The 22,871-nt window shown below is 49.9% G+C and overlaps 1 protein-coding gene across 2 annotated transcripts in view; it reads left to right on the plus strand.

Annotated features, from left to right (window-relative positions):
- The window catches only part of nolo (ADAMTS-like no long nerve cord), a 269,799-nt gene that overhangs the window by 76,023 nt on the left and 170,905 nt on the right, over positions 1-22,871 (plus strand). The window lies entirely within an intron of this gene.

A 22,871-nucleotide genomic window follows, 5' to 3' on the forward strand; every position in this document is an offset into this window, starting at 1 on the left:
CAATTATATTTGGCAGGGGACGTTTCCTGGCATTGCAATGCGAACATCCTCAAGCGTTGTGCAGCCGACCACAAAGGTTTACGGACTACGGGATCTCAGAAGACGTTCAATTTCTGAGCAGCCTGTAACAGCAGTCAGTAAAACGAACATCACATTGTTAGTAAGATCTTGATGAGGGCTAGTTGGTTCAGTGACAGCGCTTGTCTGTGGTATTTGTTTCCTTGTGTCCTCGTCTTTTTCGCGCTGTTTCACCTCGGTTCACAATGTTGTTCACATATACTGGTACTGTAAACGCGAATGCTAGGCTGCGTTGTGAGGCTGCGCGGAATATTCAGGTTTTTTTCTCAGATCTCGTGTTCTGTAATATTTCCTGGTTGAGTGTGCCTACCTTGATTTAAGGAACTGGATGGGAGACAGCGTAGACTTTATTTTCAAATCAACAAGATTTGAGTCCGGCGTCTTTTTAGTGGGTCTGGGCACCCGCCGCGGACGCGGTTCCGAGACCTTGTCTCGAAGCGGCTTCCTCGGCTCGCTGGACGGCCCAGAGTTGTGCTGTCAGGTTCGAGCTGAGCAGTGCGGTCTTCCAGCGCGAGCGGAGGCTGGGAGCCGAGAATGATTTTATTAATTCAAGAACTTCGTTCAATGGAAAATACTTAAAACACGCACGGAAATAACACCGTGCTTAGAGAGTGAAACGTGGGCAGGGACGAGGGAGGACACAGGACATGCGCTCACTTAAAGATGATGTTTATTAAATCATTGTGTCCTCTCTGGGTCCCTGCCACTGTTGGACCCATTGCCGCCCTCCAACTGCGTATACTAATTCACCCAACAACGCCCCCTCCTAAGGAACGTTATTTTTATTCAAGAAACTTCTTAACAAGCCGATAGCGTCTGTCACCTGAACTGAAACCTGGCATACAAATATGTTTTCGATATCGTACGCATATTTCCCCCCAAGATTTGTTAAATCAAGGGAGACGTTGAGTTCACGTAATTGCAGGAATGCACGATTCTTTCAATAAGTTTTAGGGCAATCGATAGCCCTTGTGTGGTGTGACTGGGTTTGTTAGAATGGAGGTTTTTGACTAGTCCAAGGTGCTTGACCAGGCAAACTGGTCGAAGCTCTGAATCAGTGACGTATCTCTATTGTCTCTCGATTGCTCGCCAACAGACTATAAATAAATGCCGTGAAAAGCTTAACCAACGAAGGTGTCTAACAAGTCCTGGCTTGGCGCAGCATATCAAAAGGGTTGGGAAGGGGCTACAAAGAAAAGTTGAATACAACGTGTACAGTGCATGCCATAAGTCAGTTTTTCCGGTTTATTGTACTCTGCATTGATTGTTTGGTTGGGTGAATGGTGTGGAATGTATTAGTAAAAGTTATATCTGACTGCGTACCTTCTCCGAAGAAGGATCACTCAGTCGCAGCTTTTTTCATGGTGGTGACGCTGACGTCGTTGAGCGGTGGTGCCAGCTTCTCTGCGAGTAAAATTGTCTCTCGGGGTTTGTTGGAACGATCGCAAGCTACTTCTGCATTCGCACGGTTCTCTTTCAAGAAACCCTAAAGACGCTCATAGATAGTTAAAGAAAAGAAAGCTTGCTGAAATTACAATGACGAATGTTAAAGTCGATCTAGCGTGGATTGCAATTATCATGCAAATGCAGTAGATGGCATGGATGCACACACAGCCCATGCTGAAACGTGTGTGTTTGCTCCACGGAGCGTTCAACAACAACAACAACAACAAAAAAAAAATGCGTTAGCGAGCGTGTTCATCGACTGACTGATTATCTCATTTAGACTTTCATTCAAAGCATAAGAGAAACGAATGAAGGCCAAGGAAAGAAACTGGGGTGGGTGGGTGGTGGGGGAGGGGTCTACACATAGATTAAGTAGAACTTATGCTTTTTTGGTAATGACTATGAGGCTTTCAATTTCCAGTGTCCCTTTGAACCTTATACTGAATTTCTTCATCTTGCTGTGCCGTTATTCAAAAACCCGCGCTTGCAGCTAGCTTAAACATTTTCGCGTGTAGCAAGTATGTTGGGTGTAGTGCATGAAATGGTATCTCGGGCACATCTTCATAGCTGCTGGTGACGTCGCGGGGCCACTCCGCATACCCGTGGCGTTGATTTATTGGCGGAAGCGAGCGTCAGGCTTAAGTGGTCGGCGGCGTGTGTCGAAGAGAGCCTGTCGCGCCTCTCCGCGCCTGTCGCGTCGTGTATAGACGACGCGTGTGCGCCAGTGCGTATGGAACCGATAGCTCCCTATACTGACGCTGTCGTTGTCAACAGAATCGGTGGCCACGTGCTTTGTTGCCACCCACAATCGACTTTGCCTAGACACCGTGCTTGATGCGGCGAGCAGGAAGTCGCTGTGGCACCTCGGTCAGCTATATATTTGCGTGCTGGCGCGCTAACATCAGGCCAAAGTTTTGAACAAGCAGAGCGTTGTCACCGGATACGGATGCGAGTTGCAACAGCTGTTGCTCTGCTGGTGGTGGAGGGTTGTAGCTACGGGCGGGCTCAGCCAGGCTCCTCCTTCACGTTTCTCGCATTGTCAGTGCGGTGCGTTACCACACGTCTAATAAAACAGTCTATCTCATGAATGCACGAAGACGATGTGAAGGTTGCTTACGGGCTATAATTGACCCTTCTGGAAACACAAAGTGTTGCAGGCACGCACGCGGAAGGACCTTCTTTTGTAGGGTCCCAAGAATAGCGTCGGCAGTTTGAGCACCATAACAGAAAAATGCTCGATGTCTCCTGTGCCGTGGGCTGCCCATAATGAGTTGTCAAGCGCTTTGTATGATGCTACGCTAGCTTTCCAGTACGAGACCCTTTACAAAACTTAGCATGCCTTGTGACATTAACGCGCCACGGGGCCTCAGTAGGCATGATAGAGCATTCCTTCAGCGCATCATGGCTTAACTTAGCTCAAACGAACTACTTTAGATTTGCAATTCAGTGGCCTGTCTCGTCGTTGTCTTCAGCGTGAAATGTTCCCGAGGACTTGCAGCATGCTTTAGGTAGTTGCACTCGTTACTCGTCAGACAGACAACCTTTGAAGGTGCCTGGGCCTGCACCGGTACTCAAGTTTGTTTCTTAGTCTGTTACGGGCGCCCATGGACCCTGGAGAACCACGAACATAATTTTCGGAATAGCCTTAGTGCGTGCCAGCGGCGTAGGCAAAAATTTACTTCAGAGGGGGGTGGGCCGTAGGTGGGTGGGTATGCACGCAATGGACTGAATAAGCGCGTCGTGTATTCAGATTTGTGTGTCTGTTAAAGAACCCCAAGAAGCTAAACTGAACTCGCGGAACCCTCCGCTACGGCATGTCTTATAGAGCTACTGTTACGTTGGAAGTTAAACCGAACGAATCAGTAATGTTCGCCGTGTCTTTGTAATGTGCTCTATATCATCTTTCCTTCTTCATTTAGCTGCTAACGCTAGATCCGCGCGCTTGCGAAATCGTCTGTTTTCCGTACTAAGGAAGGCTCAGAAGTTCCCACTTGGAGCCGCTTTGTCGAAGTGCTAACCCGCCGAGTGCTAACTCGTCCATACATAACTTGCTTGAATCATTAAACAACACAGGTCGCGATTCACAGCTGTGGACAGGCCCTCTGGGGCACTGGAGTTCTATGCAGTCGGCTCCCGTTAATTCGATGCTTGCGAGGGCGCAAGGTGTGGTAGAATTTTTCGAAAGGTCGAATTAACTAACGGCGGAAAAATGAACGAATTCAATTTTTTTACGGCTTACAGTAGACTGTAATGTCACTTTGCTCATTCTGATTGAAGCGCTGTTCAACCAGCATACGCTGAAGAACGCCGACATTGTTTAAACGCTGCCTCAGCGTTGGACTGTCGAGTTGCTCACAATGTGATGGTCGGTGCGGGGCCTACAAACCTTAACACTGTCTTCAGCGCTGGGAGAACCCTCGAAAGAGGCAAAAGCAATAGCGCCGTCTACTGAATTGTTTGTTTAAGTCTTTAGTAGCGCCTCTGTATACCGGTGCGCACCGGTGGTGGTTGAATTAACCGAGGCGGCATGCTTTTGCGTTCGAACTAACCGAGTTTTCATTTCACAGCAACGTCTTAGTTCTGCACGCGACTTTTCAGTGTTTTACTAATTCAGCGAAAAGTCTAGACAGTATATCGACAGTATATCGAATCGACAGTATATTGAACTATCTGTCCCAGCCGCCACCTCTCTCTCGTTGTGCTCTGCCCCCCCCCCCCCCCTCACCAATTCCTATGTGCAAAGTAGAAGAATAAACAAAGTAAATGGTGCTGATAAGGCTCTACAGTCGATTTTCATTACGTTCCCCGCCAAATCGTAGCACGACGTCTGCGCTGACCTGACAGACACCGACAAATTCCTAGATGCGTAAGGTGGTAGCCGCCTTCCTGCGGCAACAGGCGCGTTGCTTGCGGGCTGTATATGCGAGTCGGGTGCATCGTCCGAACTCTCTGGACCTTAGACCTGCATAGTTTCTCTCGAGCGCGAGCCGCGGCCCAGCAGCTGCCTCGTTCTCACAACGAACGCAGGCGAGAACAATGACCTCGCGAGGAAGACGGCCGGGGCCAGACTGGAATGCTATACAGTGCGTTGTTCTCTCTCGAGTGCGTTCCTTTGAGGCGCCTCGCGTTGAAGTCGCGGCGGCGGCGGCGGCTGTAGCGGCGAGTCGTGCATCAGATGGGGGTCTCACGCGCGGCTCGCGGAAGTGTCGAGTGGGCCCGGCTTGCACGCGCAGACACGTACTATACGCGCACCAACGAGGGCGGGCGGGGGCGGCGCGGTTCAAAGCGCAGTGAGGCACGGGTTGTGCCGGCCGCGTTTCGCGGCTCGGTGAAACATGACCACGGTTGCCCGGAGAGCAGCCGGTTGCGGCTGGCTGAGGCATGGGAAGCGCGTTCGGGAAACAGGAGCGTGGCCACCTCCCGTCGCCGAGAGAGCCGATATCGGCAAAGCCTGGCGTAGCATGCGTGCCAGCGTGGCCGTGTCGCTAGCCGTGATTCGACGCTGCGTCGGCAGAGACCATACAGGAACAGGAGGGGGGGCGACGGCTGGCGGGCCAGTTGCGATCGTCGCGTGCATGCCGGCGGCGAGCCACGGTGGTGTTGGGTTGCGTCACGAGAACGACCGCAGCGTTTGCACTCGCATCCGCGTGCTGTTCTTAACTGTTGCGAGAGGGAGCGGTGGCTGAGCTAAGTCGAGTCCGTGCAGTAGGAAAGCCTAAGCAACGGACGCTGTTAATTCTTTGTAAGTCGTAGTTCGTAATAAGTGATACTGATATTGGCGTTAGATTCGTCAACAGCGGAAAATCTGAATTTTTTTCTTTAGTGGGGCGTTCTTGCTGGCTTGTTGGTTCATACCTGAAGGATGGTTAAAACTGTACGAAAAAAAAAAAACGAGGACAAGCGGAAGGAGCACACAACACACCACGAGCGCAGAATTAAAAGAAAATTATTCACCAGCCACTACACAATGACTGCACTAAGCAGCTCCGCTGCAATGTGCTCCTTCATATGTCCTAGCATCCCATGTAATTCAACGGAACAAATTTTTACAAAAATGATGTTGAACGCACGTAATCAATGTATACGCGGTAAAGCCACTGTGCAATGTCCGTGCAGGCGGCAAAATTCGTGTGAAGTGGCGGTTCGGATTATTGGTGGCAAAGGCACGGTTTCCTGATGCTACCATACATGTGACCAGTCAAAGCCGCTTTATTGTTGCCTGCATTGCGATGTGGTGGTGTAGTGACATATCCTGGGGGGGGGGGGGGGGAGGAGGCATTTCTTGGTTTCATACTAAATAATGTGAAGTGAGAAGCAGCGAATAATATTGAGAATTCATTGAGATGACTACCCGACGAGCGCGGCGGAAATAATTGGGGCAGGAACAGAAGAAGACGGAATGAAAAAAAAATAAGGAAGGCGCATGTTTCAAGTACACTTGGGGACGACAGAAAAACGTCACCAGGGGGCCGAGGAGTGCGGGCGTGTCTCGCGTGGGCTCCTGTCTTAATTCCCAAACATCTGCAGCGGTTCTACCCATCGCTTGCCAAAACACGCTTTGAGCCTCCAGCCCGTTCCTGGTCCTACTCTGGACCAGGGGGGGGGATGGAGGTAGCGTATGTGGCTTCCTCCCAGCCAATGAGGCTTCCTTCAATTCAATTTCTAATGCAAAGCGTTCTTTGCCTCATACCAGACACGTTGCACTAGGTAAATAGGTACCGTTCCCGTCAGGCATTGTTTCAGGCCTTACGTACGAATCCCTTGGTATAGAATCTAAGTGCGTTCCCCAACACAAAAGCCCAATGCTATTACCCATTGAGTCACAGACGCAGGCATACTTATATATCGTGCCGATGCCAAGAATAGCGCTTTGAGACGACTGGCGCATGCGTACCGTTGCGTAGCAACAATTTCCGTAAGAATGGCGGGCACGTGAACGCAACCTTACCGCTGCGCTTCGTGGGCCTCACGTCGATGTAGCAACAGGCTCGTTGAATAAAAGCAAGATCACGCCAGTCTCCCCCCATAGTGTACCGTCTCCTGCATCGGCCTTTGGGTGCACGTTAAAAAACCACAGGTGGCCTAAATTAATCTGGGGTCCCCCATTACGGCACGCCTCCTAATCAGTCGTGTTTTTTTTTTTCATGTAATACCCGAGAATTTCGTTAGTTTCTTCATTGGCTCAGGTCTTAATGGAAGACATTTGAACGCTTCGCCGGAGTAAATATGTAGTCACGCCGCCCCCGTACGATGGTATCGTACGACACACACACACACACACACACACACACACACACACACACACACACACACACACACACACACACACACACACACACACACACACACACACACACACACACACACACACACACACACACACACACACACACACACACACACACACACACACACACACACACACACACACACACACACACACACACACACACGCACGCACACACACACACACACACACGCACGCACGCACATATATAAACAAGAAGAAAGGGGGTTAACCGAGGGGCCCGATTTTTATTAGTCGTATCATGAGAAGCCAACAAACACTGACACCAAGGACAACATAGGGGAAATTACTTGTGCTTAATAAATGGAACGAAGAAACGATAAATTAATGGAAATTAAAGTGGATGAAAAAATAACTTGCCGCAGGTGGGAACCGAACCCACAACCTTCGCATTTCGCGTGCGATGCTTTCATCCACTTTAATTTCCATTAATTTATCGTTTCTTCGTTCCATTTATTAAGCACAAGTAATTTCCCCTATGTTGTCCTTGATGTCAGTGTTTGTTGGCTTCTCATGATATGACTACACACACACACACACACACACACACACACACACACACACACACACACACACACACACACACACACACACACACACACACATATATATATATATATATATATATATATATATATATATATATATATATGTTCGTCTCACGCGCTCAATGTCTTGCCTCAAGCAAATATGTTGGTTCACCTGGTAACGTTTTGCGAAATCCCCCAAAAGAGTTTGATGACCAGCTTCCTACATTACGATTCGCATAACATCCACTATCACATAGCGTGGGATTCGCATGGTTCGTGAAATGTTCTACTTTGCTTTTACTGTTCTTTCTTTTTTCTTCTTCATCGTGTTTAGCCTTTCTTAAAACATAGCCGGCCTTTTTAATAGCTGCCTCTCGAGCGGTTTATTCGGCCCAACATTACCGTAGTACAATAAAAACAAACAGCCGCACAGTGCGGGGAAATTTGTTCGGGTGTTCATAACAATCAAAAACACACGTGTTCCGGCCCTGAAACTTAACCGTTGGAAGTGTTTACCGAGTGCAGGCCGTGCACACAGAAGCGCAGCGCGTGTACACTGAAGTTTCTCGCGGGTATGTCCCCGCGCCATGAGCATCGTCACAGCCCCGCGACCTATATATGATTAAATATACCCTGGCGAGGCTCGAAAGCAGGCGACTTTGTTATAAAGCACTCCAATTATCCCAGCGCCGGCCCCCCAGCTCCAGCCGAGACCGCACCTACAATACGCCACGCGATATGCATAGCACAATTACAGACCGCAAAAAAAAAAAAAAAAAAAAAGGGAAAAGAGCCAGGGAGCGGACGCCCGCACGCAGAAGGGGAGATGCTGGCGACAATCCACGCAAACGGAGACGGCATTGTGCATCGACAAGGAACCATCCGTGTCCTTCGCGAAGGGAACCAACCGGGCGGCACAGCAGCGCGACTCCGTGTTTACTATATACTTCCGCGCGCGCGCGGTGGTCCGGCCGTATACGTTCCCGACGTTTCCCATAGCGAAACAATGCACGCGCATCGCTCGGCGAACAAACGAGGACGCCGCGGCAGAATGGCCGCGCGGCCGCTCTTTGTTCTACGGCGGCTCGTGTGCGGCACGGTCCGGTCGATGTCGGCCACCGACAGTTAAGAATCAATAGGCTCATTTTTAACCCCGCGCCGCCCGGTGCACCGGTGACCAATCGAAGCTGCACCTTCTGCTTCTGAATCGCGGGAACGCGCCGTACATACACACACACACACTCACACACACACGCACGCACCGCGGGCGCATCATATCTGCGCGGAGGGACGATGTCGCGACGTCTGCCGCGCGCGTGACCTCGACGGAGAGGTTCGGCTTCGATTTCATTTTTCTTTTGCGATGTATTTTTTTTTTGACGTTTTCTCCTGAACAGGCCGTTGCCTTAATCGTTAAGATAGTTTCTACACGTTGCGCGCTTTTTTTTTTCTCAAATAATGGCGGCCGCATTGATCGTTAACCTGTAGCGTGAACAGCGCAAGGAGTGCCCGTGTTTTAAGACCGTTCGTGGTGCGAATCTTTCCGCCAGCTCTGTATGGCCAATCTCCAGAGAAAGAATCTCGAGCCGGAAAACAGCCGGAAAGAAGATGCCGGAAAACAGCGCACCAGCTGACACAGCCTTTTCTGTAAGCAAATTGCTAATTCTTCCCAAAGATGCATGTATACGTGCATACCAAAGAGCACTATTTGGCGTCAAAGGCAAGGGCAACATTTCCCCCGTGGCCATTAGCAGTTAATACCATGTTGCTTGGAAATCCGAAATAATAGAATTATTGTACAAGAGGCATTTCGTTTACTCAGACATTGTTACGATCATCTGGATACGTAGTGTTTGGATCGCACCGCTGGTACGATCTGTTGGGAACTCGGCGCTGACGCCCGTGGTTGTACCTGGGTCGCAAGCCCCAAGGGTAGCGTTGGCCTGGCGGCCTGGGGTACAACTGGAAGCATCCGAAGGTCCCGGCAAAGCATGAGTCGACTGGTAACGACGAAACAACTTGTTTATTTTAACATCGCAAAGAGTTGGCGGTCAGGTTTGACCGAAGTAGAGAGACGGAAGAGCACTTCACTCAACAGAAGAAATCGGAGCCCTCCCTTTGGCGTCCGGGGGCAGCTGTTTTTATACTCTCGCAGTTGAGGGCAAGAAGGAACCCCTCAAAAGACGAGCACGTGAATGTACAATGGGCTAATGGTGACGCACACTGTCGTAGCGATGCCGTAGCACCATGTCGAGCACGATCTCGTAGCACCCTGTCGTGGCGCTGCCGGTCGGACACAATGACTGTAATGAGAGGATGGTCCCTGCTTTGGCATCGCCTGTTTCGGGCACAATGACTGGAACGAGATCCCTGCTTTGGCATCGCCTGTTTCGGGCCCAATAACTGGAATGAGATCCCTGCTTTGGCATCGCCTGTTTCGGGCACAATGACTGGAACGAGATCCCTGCTTTGGCATCGCCTGTTTCGGGCCCAATAACTGGAATGAGATCCCTGCTTTGGCATCGCCTGTTTCGGGCACAATGACTGGAATGCGAGGATGATCCCTAGGCGGTCGCATCGCCGCAGTCGCGCCTGGAAACACCTGGCGATGAGTGTTGTGGCGACGACGATCGGGCCAAAAATGTCTGCCGCCCCGCCGCAGTCGCGCCGGCAAAACCACGTGTCGCAGGCGAATCGCAACAGTAGGCACAATGGCGCTCCCTGTTTCCCGACAGGGCATTCAATTTGTGCACTTCATGCAGATCTGACAAGTTAGAAAAGATAGAATGCATATAAGCGGCAAATTTAGATACACATCAGAAGAGCACTCAAGTGGTAACTAGTTGCGCAGTGGAAACAGCAAAAGCGCATGATGTGCTACGCAGCGTAACGATAAACATCATCTTACATGAAAACAAGTTATTATGCCAAATCGGCGTCACAGCGGCAAGCGCTTCTTGAGCTTTTTTTTTTACGCGACTTTGAACTGACGGACCACTGGAAGCTCGCTCTGTGCTCTTGTCAGCTGCTCGCAAGTGGATTGATTGCCGGCCATAAAGCTTTCGGGGCTAACACCACCTGCATGCAACAACACTGTTACCACTAGCGCAAAATGTCACGGCATGTCGAACTTCGATAAGCATGCCTATCGGCGCTGTGGCCTCCCCACGCAGGCGTAACTGACATACTCCAGCAATTTTCACTTTGCATAGTGGCGAAGTCAAACATGCAGTAATTGGCGTGCACCGCGAGTTTTCTTTCTGCGTCGGGAATCAAACGGCAGGCGGGCGATCGCCCGGCCACTTGCAACATATTATCCACGAGTACGCGAATACATTTTAATCTGCGCTGTAAGTAATCAGGACACTCTTGCCACATTATCTGATCACCGCTTGGGAACAATAATGAGGCGGTCGGAACCAACCACTGTGGTCGGAGGAGGTCTTGCGCAGTGTTGCAGATGGGTCGCAAGCCCCAAGGGTAGCGTTGGCCTGGCGGCCTGGGGCACAACTGGAAGCATCTGAAGGTCCTGGCAAAGCATGAGTCGACTGCTAACAGAACAACTTGTTTATTCTAGCATCGCAAAAGAGCGGCCGGTCAGGTCGACCGAAATGGAGAGGCGGGAGAGCACGTTACTCGACGGAAGAATTCGGAGCCTCTCTAGGCGTCCGGGGCGGCTGCTTTTATACTCTCGGAGTCGAGGGCAAGAAGGAACGGCTTGCGAGAGGCGCCCGTGACGGCGGGGCACGGACACGTTGAGAGACACGTTGAGACAAGAAGTGACGCATCCGCCGGGCCGGCGCCGCTCAGACCTCCTCGCTTCACAGTTGGGGAGTAGCTCCTCTCCCCGGCTGCCGCGCTTTGTCAAGCGTGGGCACCAACATGCACACACACACGAAGACACGTGGCGTTGAAACATGCCTGGACGCGCTTGGCAGGAAGCGTTACGGAAGCGCTGAACGGGCCAAAATGTCCGCCACTTTGAATGAAGCCCCGGTGTCCGTTGCATCCGCGCCGGCTATACCGCGCGTCGTAGGCGAAACGTAACAGCAGCCATTTTCTGCGAACACGCACACGCTGCTACGGAGACGGGGTTTTGCGTGATCTTCAACAGCGTCTGCTTGGTGCTCGAACCAGGTTGACCATCGCAGAGGATTCGGCAGGGAAGACCAGGTGATGTAAAACCGAATAACAGAAGTTTAATTCGTCGTTACAGGTGAGCGGTGCGCTCCAAAACAAACATTAGACAAACGTTCAGGGTGCGTGCATATGCACGCAAGGGCAGGGAAGATGTGTCTCCACGTGGCGGCTCGCTGGCTTTCTTATACCCTTCGCTGGTAGAGGGCCTTGTCAGGACACGTCGGGTCAACCCACACAGAGGAGCGCGGAGGGAATCCACTTCTTGGCGTTGGGGGGGGGGGGCGGTAGGCGGGGGGGGCTGTACGTAGGTCACGTCGGGTCAACCCACATAGAGAGTCATGGTAGGGAAACCAGCCCTTGGCGTGTAAGGGGCGAACGTAGGTCATGTCGGGTCAACCCACACAGAGAGTCATGGTAGGGAAACCAGCCCTTGGCGTAGAGAGGTTGAACGTAGGAAAGAGGAGAGTAGGATTTGCAAATTCTGCGCATAATCCCGTAGCGCACACCCGACGGACAAGTATTTCCATATTGACGAGCGTGACGATTAGGCACAAATCCGCCCAAGGTGAACCGTAACGACGCCTAATCCCAGACGAAGTTGTTGCACATACAGTTAACGATGACAGCAGGCGAACAGTCGTATCAACCTTTCACATATACCTTTGTAAGGACACGAATATAGAGGCTAAACGCAAACATCAGGCTGCTATATACATTCGTCACCTTCAGCCGGTATAAGGTCAGCATTGCCATTTGTTGGGCGTGTTGGTAAACTGAAAGCCTACTTGTACAGTCGTATAAGGTCGCACGTCTGTTGAGGCTGCAGTGCAGACAGAACGCATAAATTAAACGTACACACTGTCTCTGCTGCTGTAGCGAAAGTCTTGTGTCGTTTGCCCACTCACTGCTCACCGTGGTGGCCAAAATAGCGGGGCTCTCAGCCATGCCCGCGACCGCCGCGGCCATCGTAAACAATCGAGGAGACGCCGATCAGAAGGCGCTCGATGGCGGGCGCTGTCCCGACAGAATATATGGCGGCACCCAGGGGTATGATGCCGTCAAGGGGCAATAAAGTGGATCGTGAGGAGCATGGCGCTGTCACGCACGCACGCACGCACGCACGCACGCACGCACGCACGCACGCACGCACGCACACACTCACACACACACACACACACACACACACACACGAAAGAGAAAGACGAAGAAAGAATGGTGGCGAATATAAAGCGATTAGTCAATGCCGAACGGAGGAGCTTTGCAAATCGACAATAACGCGCATGTTTCTCATTCATATTTGCCCCCCGAGAGCGCTTCGAACAGCCGTGTTTTTCATCGCGAGCTGTGGGCTCTCATTACTCATTTTAGTTTATCCTTTACGTTCGGGGTCCGCTGTTTTATGCGCGACATGCATTGGTATCAAGTGTTGGCTGGTTACTTGGCTGTGTTTCGGCTAACCGGCATCCTTGCGAAGCTCAACGTGGAGGTCTAATGTAGCGCCAAGGGGATAAAGGAAATTAAAGGTACTGCGGCAGTGTTCACTACGTTTTCTTTTTATAACTATATATGTACAGCGTTGCCTACTGCACGTATTGACATGTGATATGAAAGCGTGCTGACCCTCTTCACGTACAAATCGAAGCGCTAACTGTAGTGGCGCTCATCAATGTGAAAGCATTATATATGTCTCACGAAGCGGAAAATCCGGCGTCCGTTTTTATCACCGATGGTACTAATACCACGTGACCAAGTGATGACGTCACTTTCTCAGTGCTGGACCTGCTGGGGCTCGCACTGCGAAATCCCATGGTGAACAGCCACGGCATTGGACCTGACCCACTCCCAAAATTGGACTAAGGTGGATTAAAGTGAATTAAGATTGATTAAAATAGATTAAGGTGGATTAAGGTTGGTACAATTTAGAGCAAGGTGGATTAAGGCCGAGCTTTAATTTACGCTGATAACTTAGACAAGTCCTAATGTTTTCGCACCCGAATCACGTAGGGATGCTTAAGTGACACAAATTTTTTGCCCCTGAGTCTGTGCGCGTTTTAGCTGACCACTTCTGAGCGTGCGCAGAATTGCGACAGTTCCCGGCAACGGCGGCCACATTTCGATGGGGACGAAATGCTAAAACACCCGTGTACTAAGATTTAGGTGCGCGTCAAAGAACTAAAGAACCCCAGGTGGTCCAACTTTCTGGCGCCCTCCACTACGGCGTGCCTCATGATCAGATCGTGGTTTTGGCACGTAAAACTACATAATTTATTTTTATTTGCGACGCTAGCTGGTTCACCCACGTTTACATGGCAACCAGTGCGCAAAGTATGACAACAAACGCTCTAACTTTTCGCTTCGTACCCGAGGGGTGGCACGGTCATTGATAACCGTATAACGACATTATGTAAGCAAAGAGAAAAGTCAAATAGTGCGTAAGGCTTTACAACCTCGCGAAACAAAGGAAACAATAAATAAACGACCACACGGGTCCGCCGTACAGACGACAGGAGTCGCGGTCTTCGTGATGTATCTGTTCGAGTAGCCGTGGCTTCTCAGTGATACAGCGGCGACCATGCAGTCAGATTTTCTCTGCGTAAGCACTTGTTGCTTTAACCTGGGGACATTCTGCACATTCTCGGGCTCGTTTTAATGAAAAGCAACATTAGTCGATATCGCGCTTTATTCGCTTATGATGCGCGTGTTTGACTTATTTGCCTGACAAAGGCCTTAAACTACCTGCAGATTTCATTCGGTTCGCGTGTCTGCTGGAGATTGCTTTCCGTAATTAAAGGCTGTGTGCGCTTATATATGGCAGTCGTATTTTTACGACTCACCTTTCTCGTCATTCCAGTTATCTTGACATTTATCTTTCTTCGATTTCTTCATTTTCACCATGATCACCTGCTGTAGCCCGCTGGGCGTACTGCGAAGCTATCTTCCCCAGCTGTCATTAAAGTCTATCTGTTTCGTATCGCATACATGCGCTTTATCAAGATGCTCGGGCCAGAATCGTCAACGCCGCCGAACGGCTATGACGTCTGCAAATTAGGTGGAGCAATTCGCAGCCTCATTCTTTATGAGCCGTTTTTCATTCGTCTCAGCTTTGCGCAGAGGCAGTATCGCATCCATTGAAGTTCATTCGTCTCAGCTATGTGTGTGCGGGAGACCACTGGTAAATGCGAGCGCACGCTTGTAGTTTTCGATAGTGACGGATTTTTACACACTGGATAATAACGGTGGTTCGACCTGTGCACGTTCGCCGACGCTGTGACAGTGACGGCTAAAATTGGATTCACTGTGCAGCCATGGCCAGACATACGCGGAGTGATGTCGGGCCATCACGTTCCCGGGTGGGGTGATGAAATTAGGAAATTTGCAGGTGCAAGCCGGATTCGGTTGGCGCAGGATAGAGATAATTGGAGATTGCAGGAAGAGGCCTTCGTCTTGCAGCGCACATAAACATGATGATGATGATGATTTTGCTGCCACATATGGGGGGAGGTGGGAGTGGGCGGAGACGCATTGAAGCGAACCCAATTCACAAACTTTGGTATAAGCAAACGGGTGCCACTGATTCCATGCGCTCTTCCGGAAGCAGTCCTCAGTTTACGGCTCATCGTCCGCAAGCTGAGGTTGTGCGCTGCTAGCACAGGCTGTGCGGCACACACAGCGGGTCGCACAGGAAGCTCGCATTGTTTCATTCAGGGCGAGGCTTACAATGGGGAGAGTAATTTGGTGCGTCGGAGCGAGGGGGGGGGGGAGGGGAGTTTAGGAGGGCGGAGGGAGCGCCTTTCAGACGACACAAAATGAGGCGCGTCTGCGCATGCCGCAGCGTATGACCGCACCAGACGAAATATAAAGCGACGTTCACAGTTTTGTTGTGCGTTGCGTTTGCAGCCGGCGCCGTTTTGGCATTGGACTCAACCGCGGGCTTCGTGACTTGTTATGCTCGCCTCGCCACTACAGCGCGTGGAGACGGCTGAATGAGTCAGAGAACTGCGCTCGCAAGTTCGAGTCGTCGCTTGCTAGCGTGAATGGCGGTGTTCCCTTGTTCCTCCCCCCCACCCCCCCTTTTTTTTTCTCGCTCGGTATCCTTTCGTTGACGAGTTCGCTGGTCTGGCGTGATTCTGTGGTTAAGCACTAAGCAAAGGTTGTTGCGGACGTTGTAAAATTTGCGTGGTCCCTAACCTAAATATGGATAACGTTCGCGATATGACAGTGGTGAGTGCTGAAGCACAGGATACACGCCGCTCTTTTCCCACTTTAGAAGAAGAAATTATGCGGATCCCACGCTGTGCGGGAACCTATTGGAGGAAAGGTTTCATAGGTGTTTGCGAGCAAAGCTGTTTAGTGGCCGTTTGCAAGTACAGAGCCCACGACCAAGTAGGGCATATATTCAGCACGAATGGGCCGTCCAGCAGGCCCGCGAGGCGGCGGCGAGGCAACACATCGACGCCCCCCCGTGGGAGACCTAAGGCCCCGTCGGCGAAAGCTCTGCAGGACTAATAAAGTTGTTACCAAGCAAATGCTTCCCTCATGATAAGATTGAACATACTGGCGATATGGAAGGAAGACTAGAGTACGACAACGGCGACATGTTTCCGTTAGGAACCTGAATAACCAGACTAGGGCGGGATGCGTATCACCTTCACTAAAAAAATTCAGAGGCCGAATTCACAAAGGTTTCTTTTCTTTAAGTTTGCAGTTAGCCGGCCCTATCCATAACATAGCTTCGGGTTCACGACTGGCAGGCGCATGTTGTTACAAGCCACTTTATCTTCGTGATTTCGGGCACAGTAGCGCAATGAAAAACAACAACAGCAAAAAAAGAAAAGAACAGCGCGAACGGGCTTCGCCAGTTCACGATCCTTGTCGGGCATAGAAATTCGTGGGCCATTTTATATATGTCTGCACAAGCCTTGGCTTGCTTTTGGTCTAGACTTCGTGAAAGTAGACGCCAGTCGACCATGGTATTAGACAAATTAATAACGAAGACGGCCGGTCAGTGGGCAGCAGCACTTGCGAACGAAAAGCTCTGTGAATTCTGCCTCAGATTACAGCCAGACAGTGCACCAAGTTGGACGAGAAAAACGAACCGCGCCAATTTATGAAATGCTTCGATCAAACGGGTGCTCACAAGCAAGCGATACATGCAATTAGCGTGACTGCGTTTGGAATACAAAGCTTATGTGCCAGACGACTAGACGTTACGATTTCGTGTTGTCTAAATAATGTCTGTCTGTCTAAACAAAACGCCGCATGCGTAATGTGGAAGATGAGTTATGGACTCCCACCTGCGTCAAGTTTTCTTTTCCTCAACTTTCATTTTGCTTTTTCTTATTTTAATGCGTTACCATACTTAGGTTACTTCACGCACTTTCTGAAGGCTATGTATGTATGTATGTATGTATGTATGTATGTATGTATGTATGTATGTATGTATGTATGTATGTATGTATGTATGTATGTATGTATGTATGTATGTATGTATGTATGTATGTATGTATGTATGTATGTATGTATGTATGTATGTATGTATGTATGTATGAAACCATTTTAACGCTTACCTGGTTCACTGGGTAGTCAATGGTGGAATGGGGGTTGCTGTGCAGACGTAGCAGGGTTCGAAACCAACCATCCGACCAACTTGAGTCACTATGTGGCAATGTGTACGTACCTGCCGTTCTCCAAAGAACCTCTTTCACGCTGGTATGGGTCACTGGAGACGGGGAAATGGGTAGGTACCGCTGCTTCAAGAAACTCTTTGACTCCGACTTGGCGTATTGAGTGTGTGCCACTCGGTCTGTGCTAGTCTCCAATGAACCTCTTTGATGCCAGCTTAGGGCCCTATAACGTGAAACTATTACGATCTGTCTTTATTCCAATCTCCTTACGTCAAACTTGCGTGATCACCGGGCGGTAAACCGAAGCATTTTTTGAAAAACTCAATCACACGCGCCCCTCTTTTATAGGAGGGGATTTTTTTACTTTGAAAGCGAAAGCATTGCCTACATTGAGCAGTTTTTTTTTTGCATTTAATTGGCTGACACAAGGCGAAGAGAACGCTTAAATGAAGAGGGTTTCGATGGGGCCAAGCCAGCACAGTGAAAGTAGACAACACGATGAGGAGGCTGATGCGGGCGTCTGCGATCGGCTCGCTTCCCCTCAATTAGCTTGCGGTGGCTGGTCGAAAATCGCGGCGGCGAGCAACGGAAGGTTAAAAATGCCTCTAAAACAGATTCCCAGCAAAGAATAGTTCGCACAGCAATGTCGTATATGTGCATAAATGCTCGAGGTAATACTGCCACACACACACAAAAAGAAAAGTTGTACGCAAATAAATTCATGCTCCCCAGCAGCTCGGAGTCGCCAGTGCCAGAGTGATCAGCAGACAGCCATCTTCTCTCCCTTTCGGAACGGGGCAGGGGCCGTATAACGTAAAACTATTCCAATATGTTTTTATTCTAATCTCCTGACGTCAAATTTGCGTAACCGCTGATGCAAGCATCGGGCGGTGATCCGCAGGGTTGTCTGAACAGACCAACAAAACGCTCTCCTTGTTTATAGGAGGTCACTTTTGTTTGCTTTAAAAACGAATAACACGGCCTACACTGAGCGGCTTGTCTTATCTAATTGGCGGACAAAAGGCGAGCAGCACGCTCAAGTGGAGATAATTCTATGGGGCCGAGTCAGTGCACTGAAAATCGATAACCGGATGAAGAGGGTGGTGCCGGCGTCTGTGATTGGTCCGCTTTCCCTTACTTATCTTGCGGTGGCTGGTAGAAAATCGCGACAGCACGCAGCGGAAGGTTAAGAATGCCGCTACCACGCACCTTCAGCAAATAATAGCTGGTAGAACAAGGTTGTAAATATGCCGAAAGGGCTCGAAAACGTTACACGGTCACGCAAAAAGCTTTATTGTATGCAAATAAACACATGCTCTCCGGCAGGTGCGAGTAGCCAGTGCCTGAGCCATCGGTGGCAGCCATCTTTCATTCTTTTCGGAGCAGGAGCAGCCTGCAGCTATTCAGAAGAAATCTCAGTTTTGCATATTAATGCATCTTTAACGCATGCACGTCCCTTTGACGGGGTGAGTTCTCGTAGTTTCGTGACTTCGCGTGACAGGCAGGTGAAGTTGGTGTCGCCCGAAAACGTTTGACCGATACCTGAGCGCTGATGGTGAAAAGGCAAATCATAAACTACTATTTTTCTTTCGTTCTTTCCAGACATCCATAATTAGTGTGTTCACGTCATATCAGATGGGGAGCTATCGCGGTTTTCGTGATGTCGCGTGACAGACAGGCGAAGGGGGGGGGGGTTCAAAAAGTTTTTGACCAATGGCGGAGGGCTGATTGCAGAATTGGAATAGAAAAGTTTCGAATAGCTTTGCGTTATAGCGCCCAGTGCCCGGCTATTCAGACAAGAATATGTTTTGTTTGGCATATTAATGCGTCTTTAACGCGTGCACGTCACTTTGACGCGGCGAGTTTTCGCGGTTTTATGACGTCGCGTGACAGACAGGCGAAGTGGGCGCAGCTTGAAAACGCTTGACCAATAGCAGAGGGCTAAGGGCGTCGAATCAGAAATCATCATTTTTCTTTCGTTTGGTCGAATCATACATAATCAGTGTGTATATATTATATCAGATAGAGTGTTCTCGCGGTTTTCGTGACGTCGCGTTAAAGATAGGCGTATAAGGGGGGGGGGGGGGTGTGGCCCGAAATTTTTTTTTTTTACCAATCGTGAAGGGCTAATTGCAGTATTTGAATAGAAAAGTTTGGAACAGCTTACAGTTATAGCGCCCTTGGTTAATTAGGTATGTCACACTGTGAATGTGTCGTTCTACATTGACGAAAGAGACCCCTTAAGTTTCTCCGATGCTGAGCGGAGTCGAACCCACGTCACACGGCTTCCTCAAGGACATCAACACGACCAATTAGCAAGCTGCGCCACAAATGCTCTGGGTATGTGGCGCAATGAACTGCTTTCACGCCAACGCTTTAGCAAGCTGCGCCATGAATGCCCTAGGTATGTGCCGCCCTACAATGAACCTCCCGCTAACTTGGGTTACGGACTGTGTGTCCCACTGAGTGTGCGGCAAGCGAGTTAACAATTCTCAGCGTTCGCAGGCACAAGCGCGCCACGCTTCTCGTCTCGAAGGCTACGCGCGGACTTCAGGGCAACGCCACTAGGTGGCGTAGCATTCCTAGAAAGCACGAGAGAGGAACCCGATTGCCGCATGGCGCGTTTCTCAGCCTTCCCGCGCACCGTCTAGCCGTGCATTTCGGAGGCTACGTGCAGGCTTCACGGTGGCGGCGCTAGATGGAGCCGAGTGTTCTTATCGAAGTGCGAAGGAGGAGTCGTGCTGCAGTACTCGTCGCATACCTGCCTCGTTTCGACGGTGACGTTGTGTTGTGTCGCTATATTGATTCCGCAATATTTTCCTCCTATATTTCAATAAAATGGTACAGTGATATCTCTCCGGTTCCCGTCGCTTCATTGTTTTCTTCTTCATGTGATTATTTATGTGCCACTACCCAAGGAAGCCGACCAGTGGTAAACTGTATCTTACGGACGTAATGATTCTTGAAGTCTTCCTTTGAGTCTCAACAATTTGTTGTTTCGGTTCGGCTGTACCAACAAACACATTTAAGCACACGAATGCACATACAGAAACTAGAAGTCGTCACCAGAGGGAGTCCCAGCGGTGGCTCGGACGAGGACGGGACGAACCAAAAGCGGTGACCCTTTCGGATACCTTTCATCGAAAGAGTAAAGTAGTAAATGTAAAAGGACTAGACGACAGGCGCTTTTGATGTCTCCCAAGAGGCGCTCGTGCCTCCTTTTTCTGCACCCGTCACTTTCAAGGCTGTAAAGAGGCGAAGTCTCGCTGATTCGCTCAGATCCAGCTGCCGTTACACTGCTTTTATTGTTTTCGCGGCATCCTGCATTTCGTACCGGTTATGGCCAAAAAGCATCCAGCCGCAGAACAGGCGAGTGATCGCGCTCGCGTGTATGTACGCACACTGAACCCTTCTCTACTGCCACTGCCCTCTTCAGTGAAGATATAAATACGTATATACAACGCACCCAGATGGACCCGGCCACACCAAGCCTGTTCTATAGGTTTCCGTTTTCTCTTATTATTAATACTGAAGTTACAGTTAAGTACACAAAGCTTGCTCGATCAAAACCAATGCCCTTATCTATCTCACACATGCACTCGCTTTCCTTCTTGCTTTATAATCTCTCTCTCTCTCTCTCTCTCTCTCTCTCTCTCTCTCTGGTTTTTCTGTGGGTTGTTGTTCTTCGTGACTCGCCCTTTGAGCGGGGATGGGGTGGGGATGGGGGGGGCTTGTACTCGGCGTTCGTTTGAGGCCATTACCATTATTATTATCCCTCGTATTTTACAAGGAAACGCATTTGATAGACACGCTCCGCCGACCGAAACGGGCGGCCGTTTTACTGTTACTGCCACTTTTACTCACACGGCATCGCCGTCTCGTGTAGCGCTCCGATGCCCGCTCCGCCACTTCTAAACTCCCTTTACTTGTTATTTATTTATTTATTTTTGCCGTTGTATCATGCTGCCCTTCGACGTAGCTTTACTGCGTTCCTTGCCGTGCTTCTTTCTTTTCTCTCTCTCTCTCTCTGTCTGTCTCTGTCTCTCTTTTTTGCCGTGTACTTTTCTTTTCACTCGAACATCTCTCTCCACGCCCGTTGTCCTCTTGTCCACCCAACGTACCACCACGCCACCCTCCTCCGTCGACTCCCTCCCCGCTCTCTTTCCACCGTCCGCTCTATAGTGATTGCTGTTGTTTGTCCTAGGCAGACGTGCTGCTCCCGAGCCCTTACAAAGAAGCATGCAATGCGACTCCCTCTGCGTTCCTTCTGTACTCTTGCTTCGATCAGGTCGTCGCGTCACTGCGGCTTATAGATATACGCGCTGCGCTCTTTTTATGCGTTTGTCCCGGCCCTGCGACCCGGAACCGTGCTCGAATCCGGCGCGTAGACGTACATACAGTCCCAGCGTATTAGAATAAGAGCGCGCCGCAGAGTCGACGCTTTACGACCTCATGTCGCACTGTGAGCGCGCGGAGCGGGTTATCACGCGAAAGAAGAGTCTGCTTATGGAAACGTTTCTTCTTGCTGGTCTCAGTGAGGGCTCAGAGGTTGGAAAGCGTTTTCTCGCGGGAGGATCGGGTCTGGCTGGTTGTGTCGTTTGCGTGTCTGGTGCGTCGGACTGCGGAGTTCCCATTTCTTTCTGCCGTCTGTCCGCGAGAGAGATCTGTATGGCAGCGGTCATTCCTGTAACGAAGGAGCCCGTTTCATTCCTCAGTCTCTGGAGGGTTCAGCGTAGCCAATTGTGACAGAGATGACATGGCCACTGTGGCATATTTTTTGTTATTGTTGTTCTGTATTAAAGCTAGGCTCATTAGGATTGCCTCAATGCGTCTAGCAGTGCTATTGGAGGAATTATAGGGCATTAAATGGGATATAATAGGGCTCAGTGAGGTTAGGAGGACAAATGAAGCATATACAGCGCTAAAAAGCGGGCACGTCCTGTGCTACCGGAGTTTAGCGGAGACGTGAACTATAGGAGTCGGATTCCTGATTAATAAGGATACAGCTGGTAACATAGAGGAATTCTATAGCATTAACGAGAGGGTGGCAGGTCTTGTTGTGAAACTTAATAAAAAGTACGAATTGAAGCTCGTACAGGTCTAAGCGCCTACACCCACTCATGATGACCAGAAAGTCGAAAGCTTCTATGAAGGCGGGGAATCAGCGATGGGTAAAGTCAAAACAAAATATACTATACTGATGGGCGACTTAAATGCCAGGGTAGGCAAGAAACAGGCTGGAGACAAATCAGTGGGGAAATATGGCATAGGTTTAGAAATAGCAGGGGAGAGTTATTAGTAGGGTTTGCAGAACGGAATAATTTGCGGATAATGAATATCTTCTTCCGCAAGCAGGATAACCGAAAGTGGACGTGGAGGAGCCCGAAGGGCGAGACTAGAAATAAAATAGACTTCATACTCTGCGCTAACCCTGGCACCATACAAGATTTGGACGTGCTCGGCAAGGTGCGCTGCAGTGACCATAGGATGGTAAGAACTCGAATTAGCCTAGCCTTGAGGAGGGAACGGAAGAAACTGGTAAATAAGAAGCCGATGAATGAGTTAGCACTAAGAGGGAACATAGAGGAATTCCGGATCAAGCTACAGAACAGGTATTCGGCTTTAACTCAGGAAGAGGACCTTAGTGTTGAAGCAATGAACGACAATCTTATGGGCATCATTAAGGAGTGTGCAATAGAAGTCAGTGGTAACTTCATTCGACAGGATACCGGTAAGATAGCGCAG

The sequence above is a fragment of the Dermacentor variabilis genome, chromosome 2 (assembly GCF_050947875.1).
Source record: "Dermacentor variabilis isolate Ectoservices chromosome 2, ASM5094787v1, whole genome shotgun sequence".
Taxonomy (NCBI): domain Eukaryota; kingdom Metazoa; phylum Arthropoda; class Arachnida; order Ixodida; family Ixodidae; genus Dermacentor; species Dermacentor variabilis.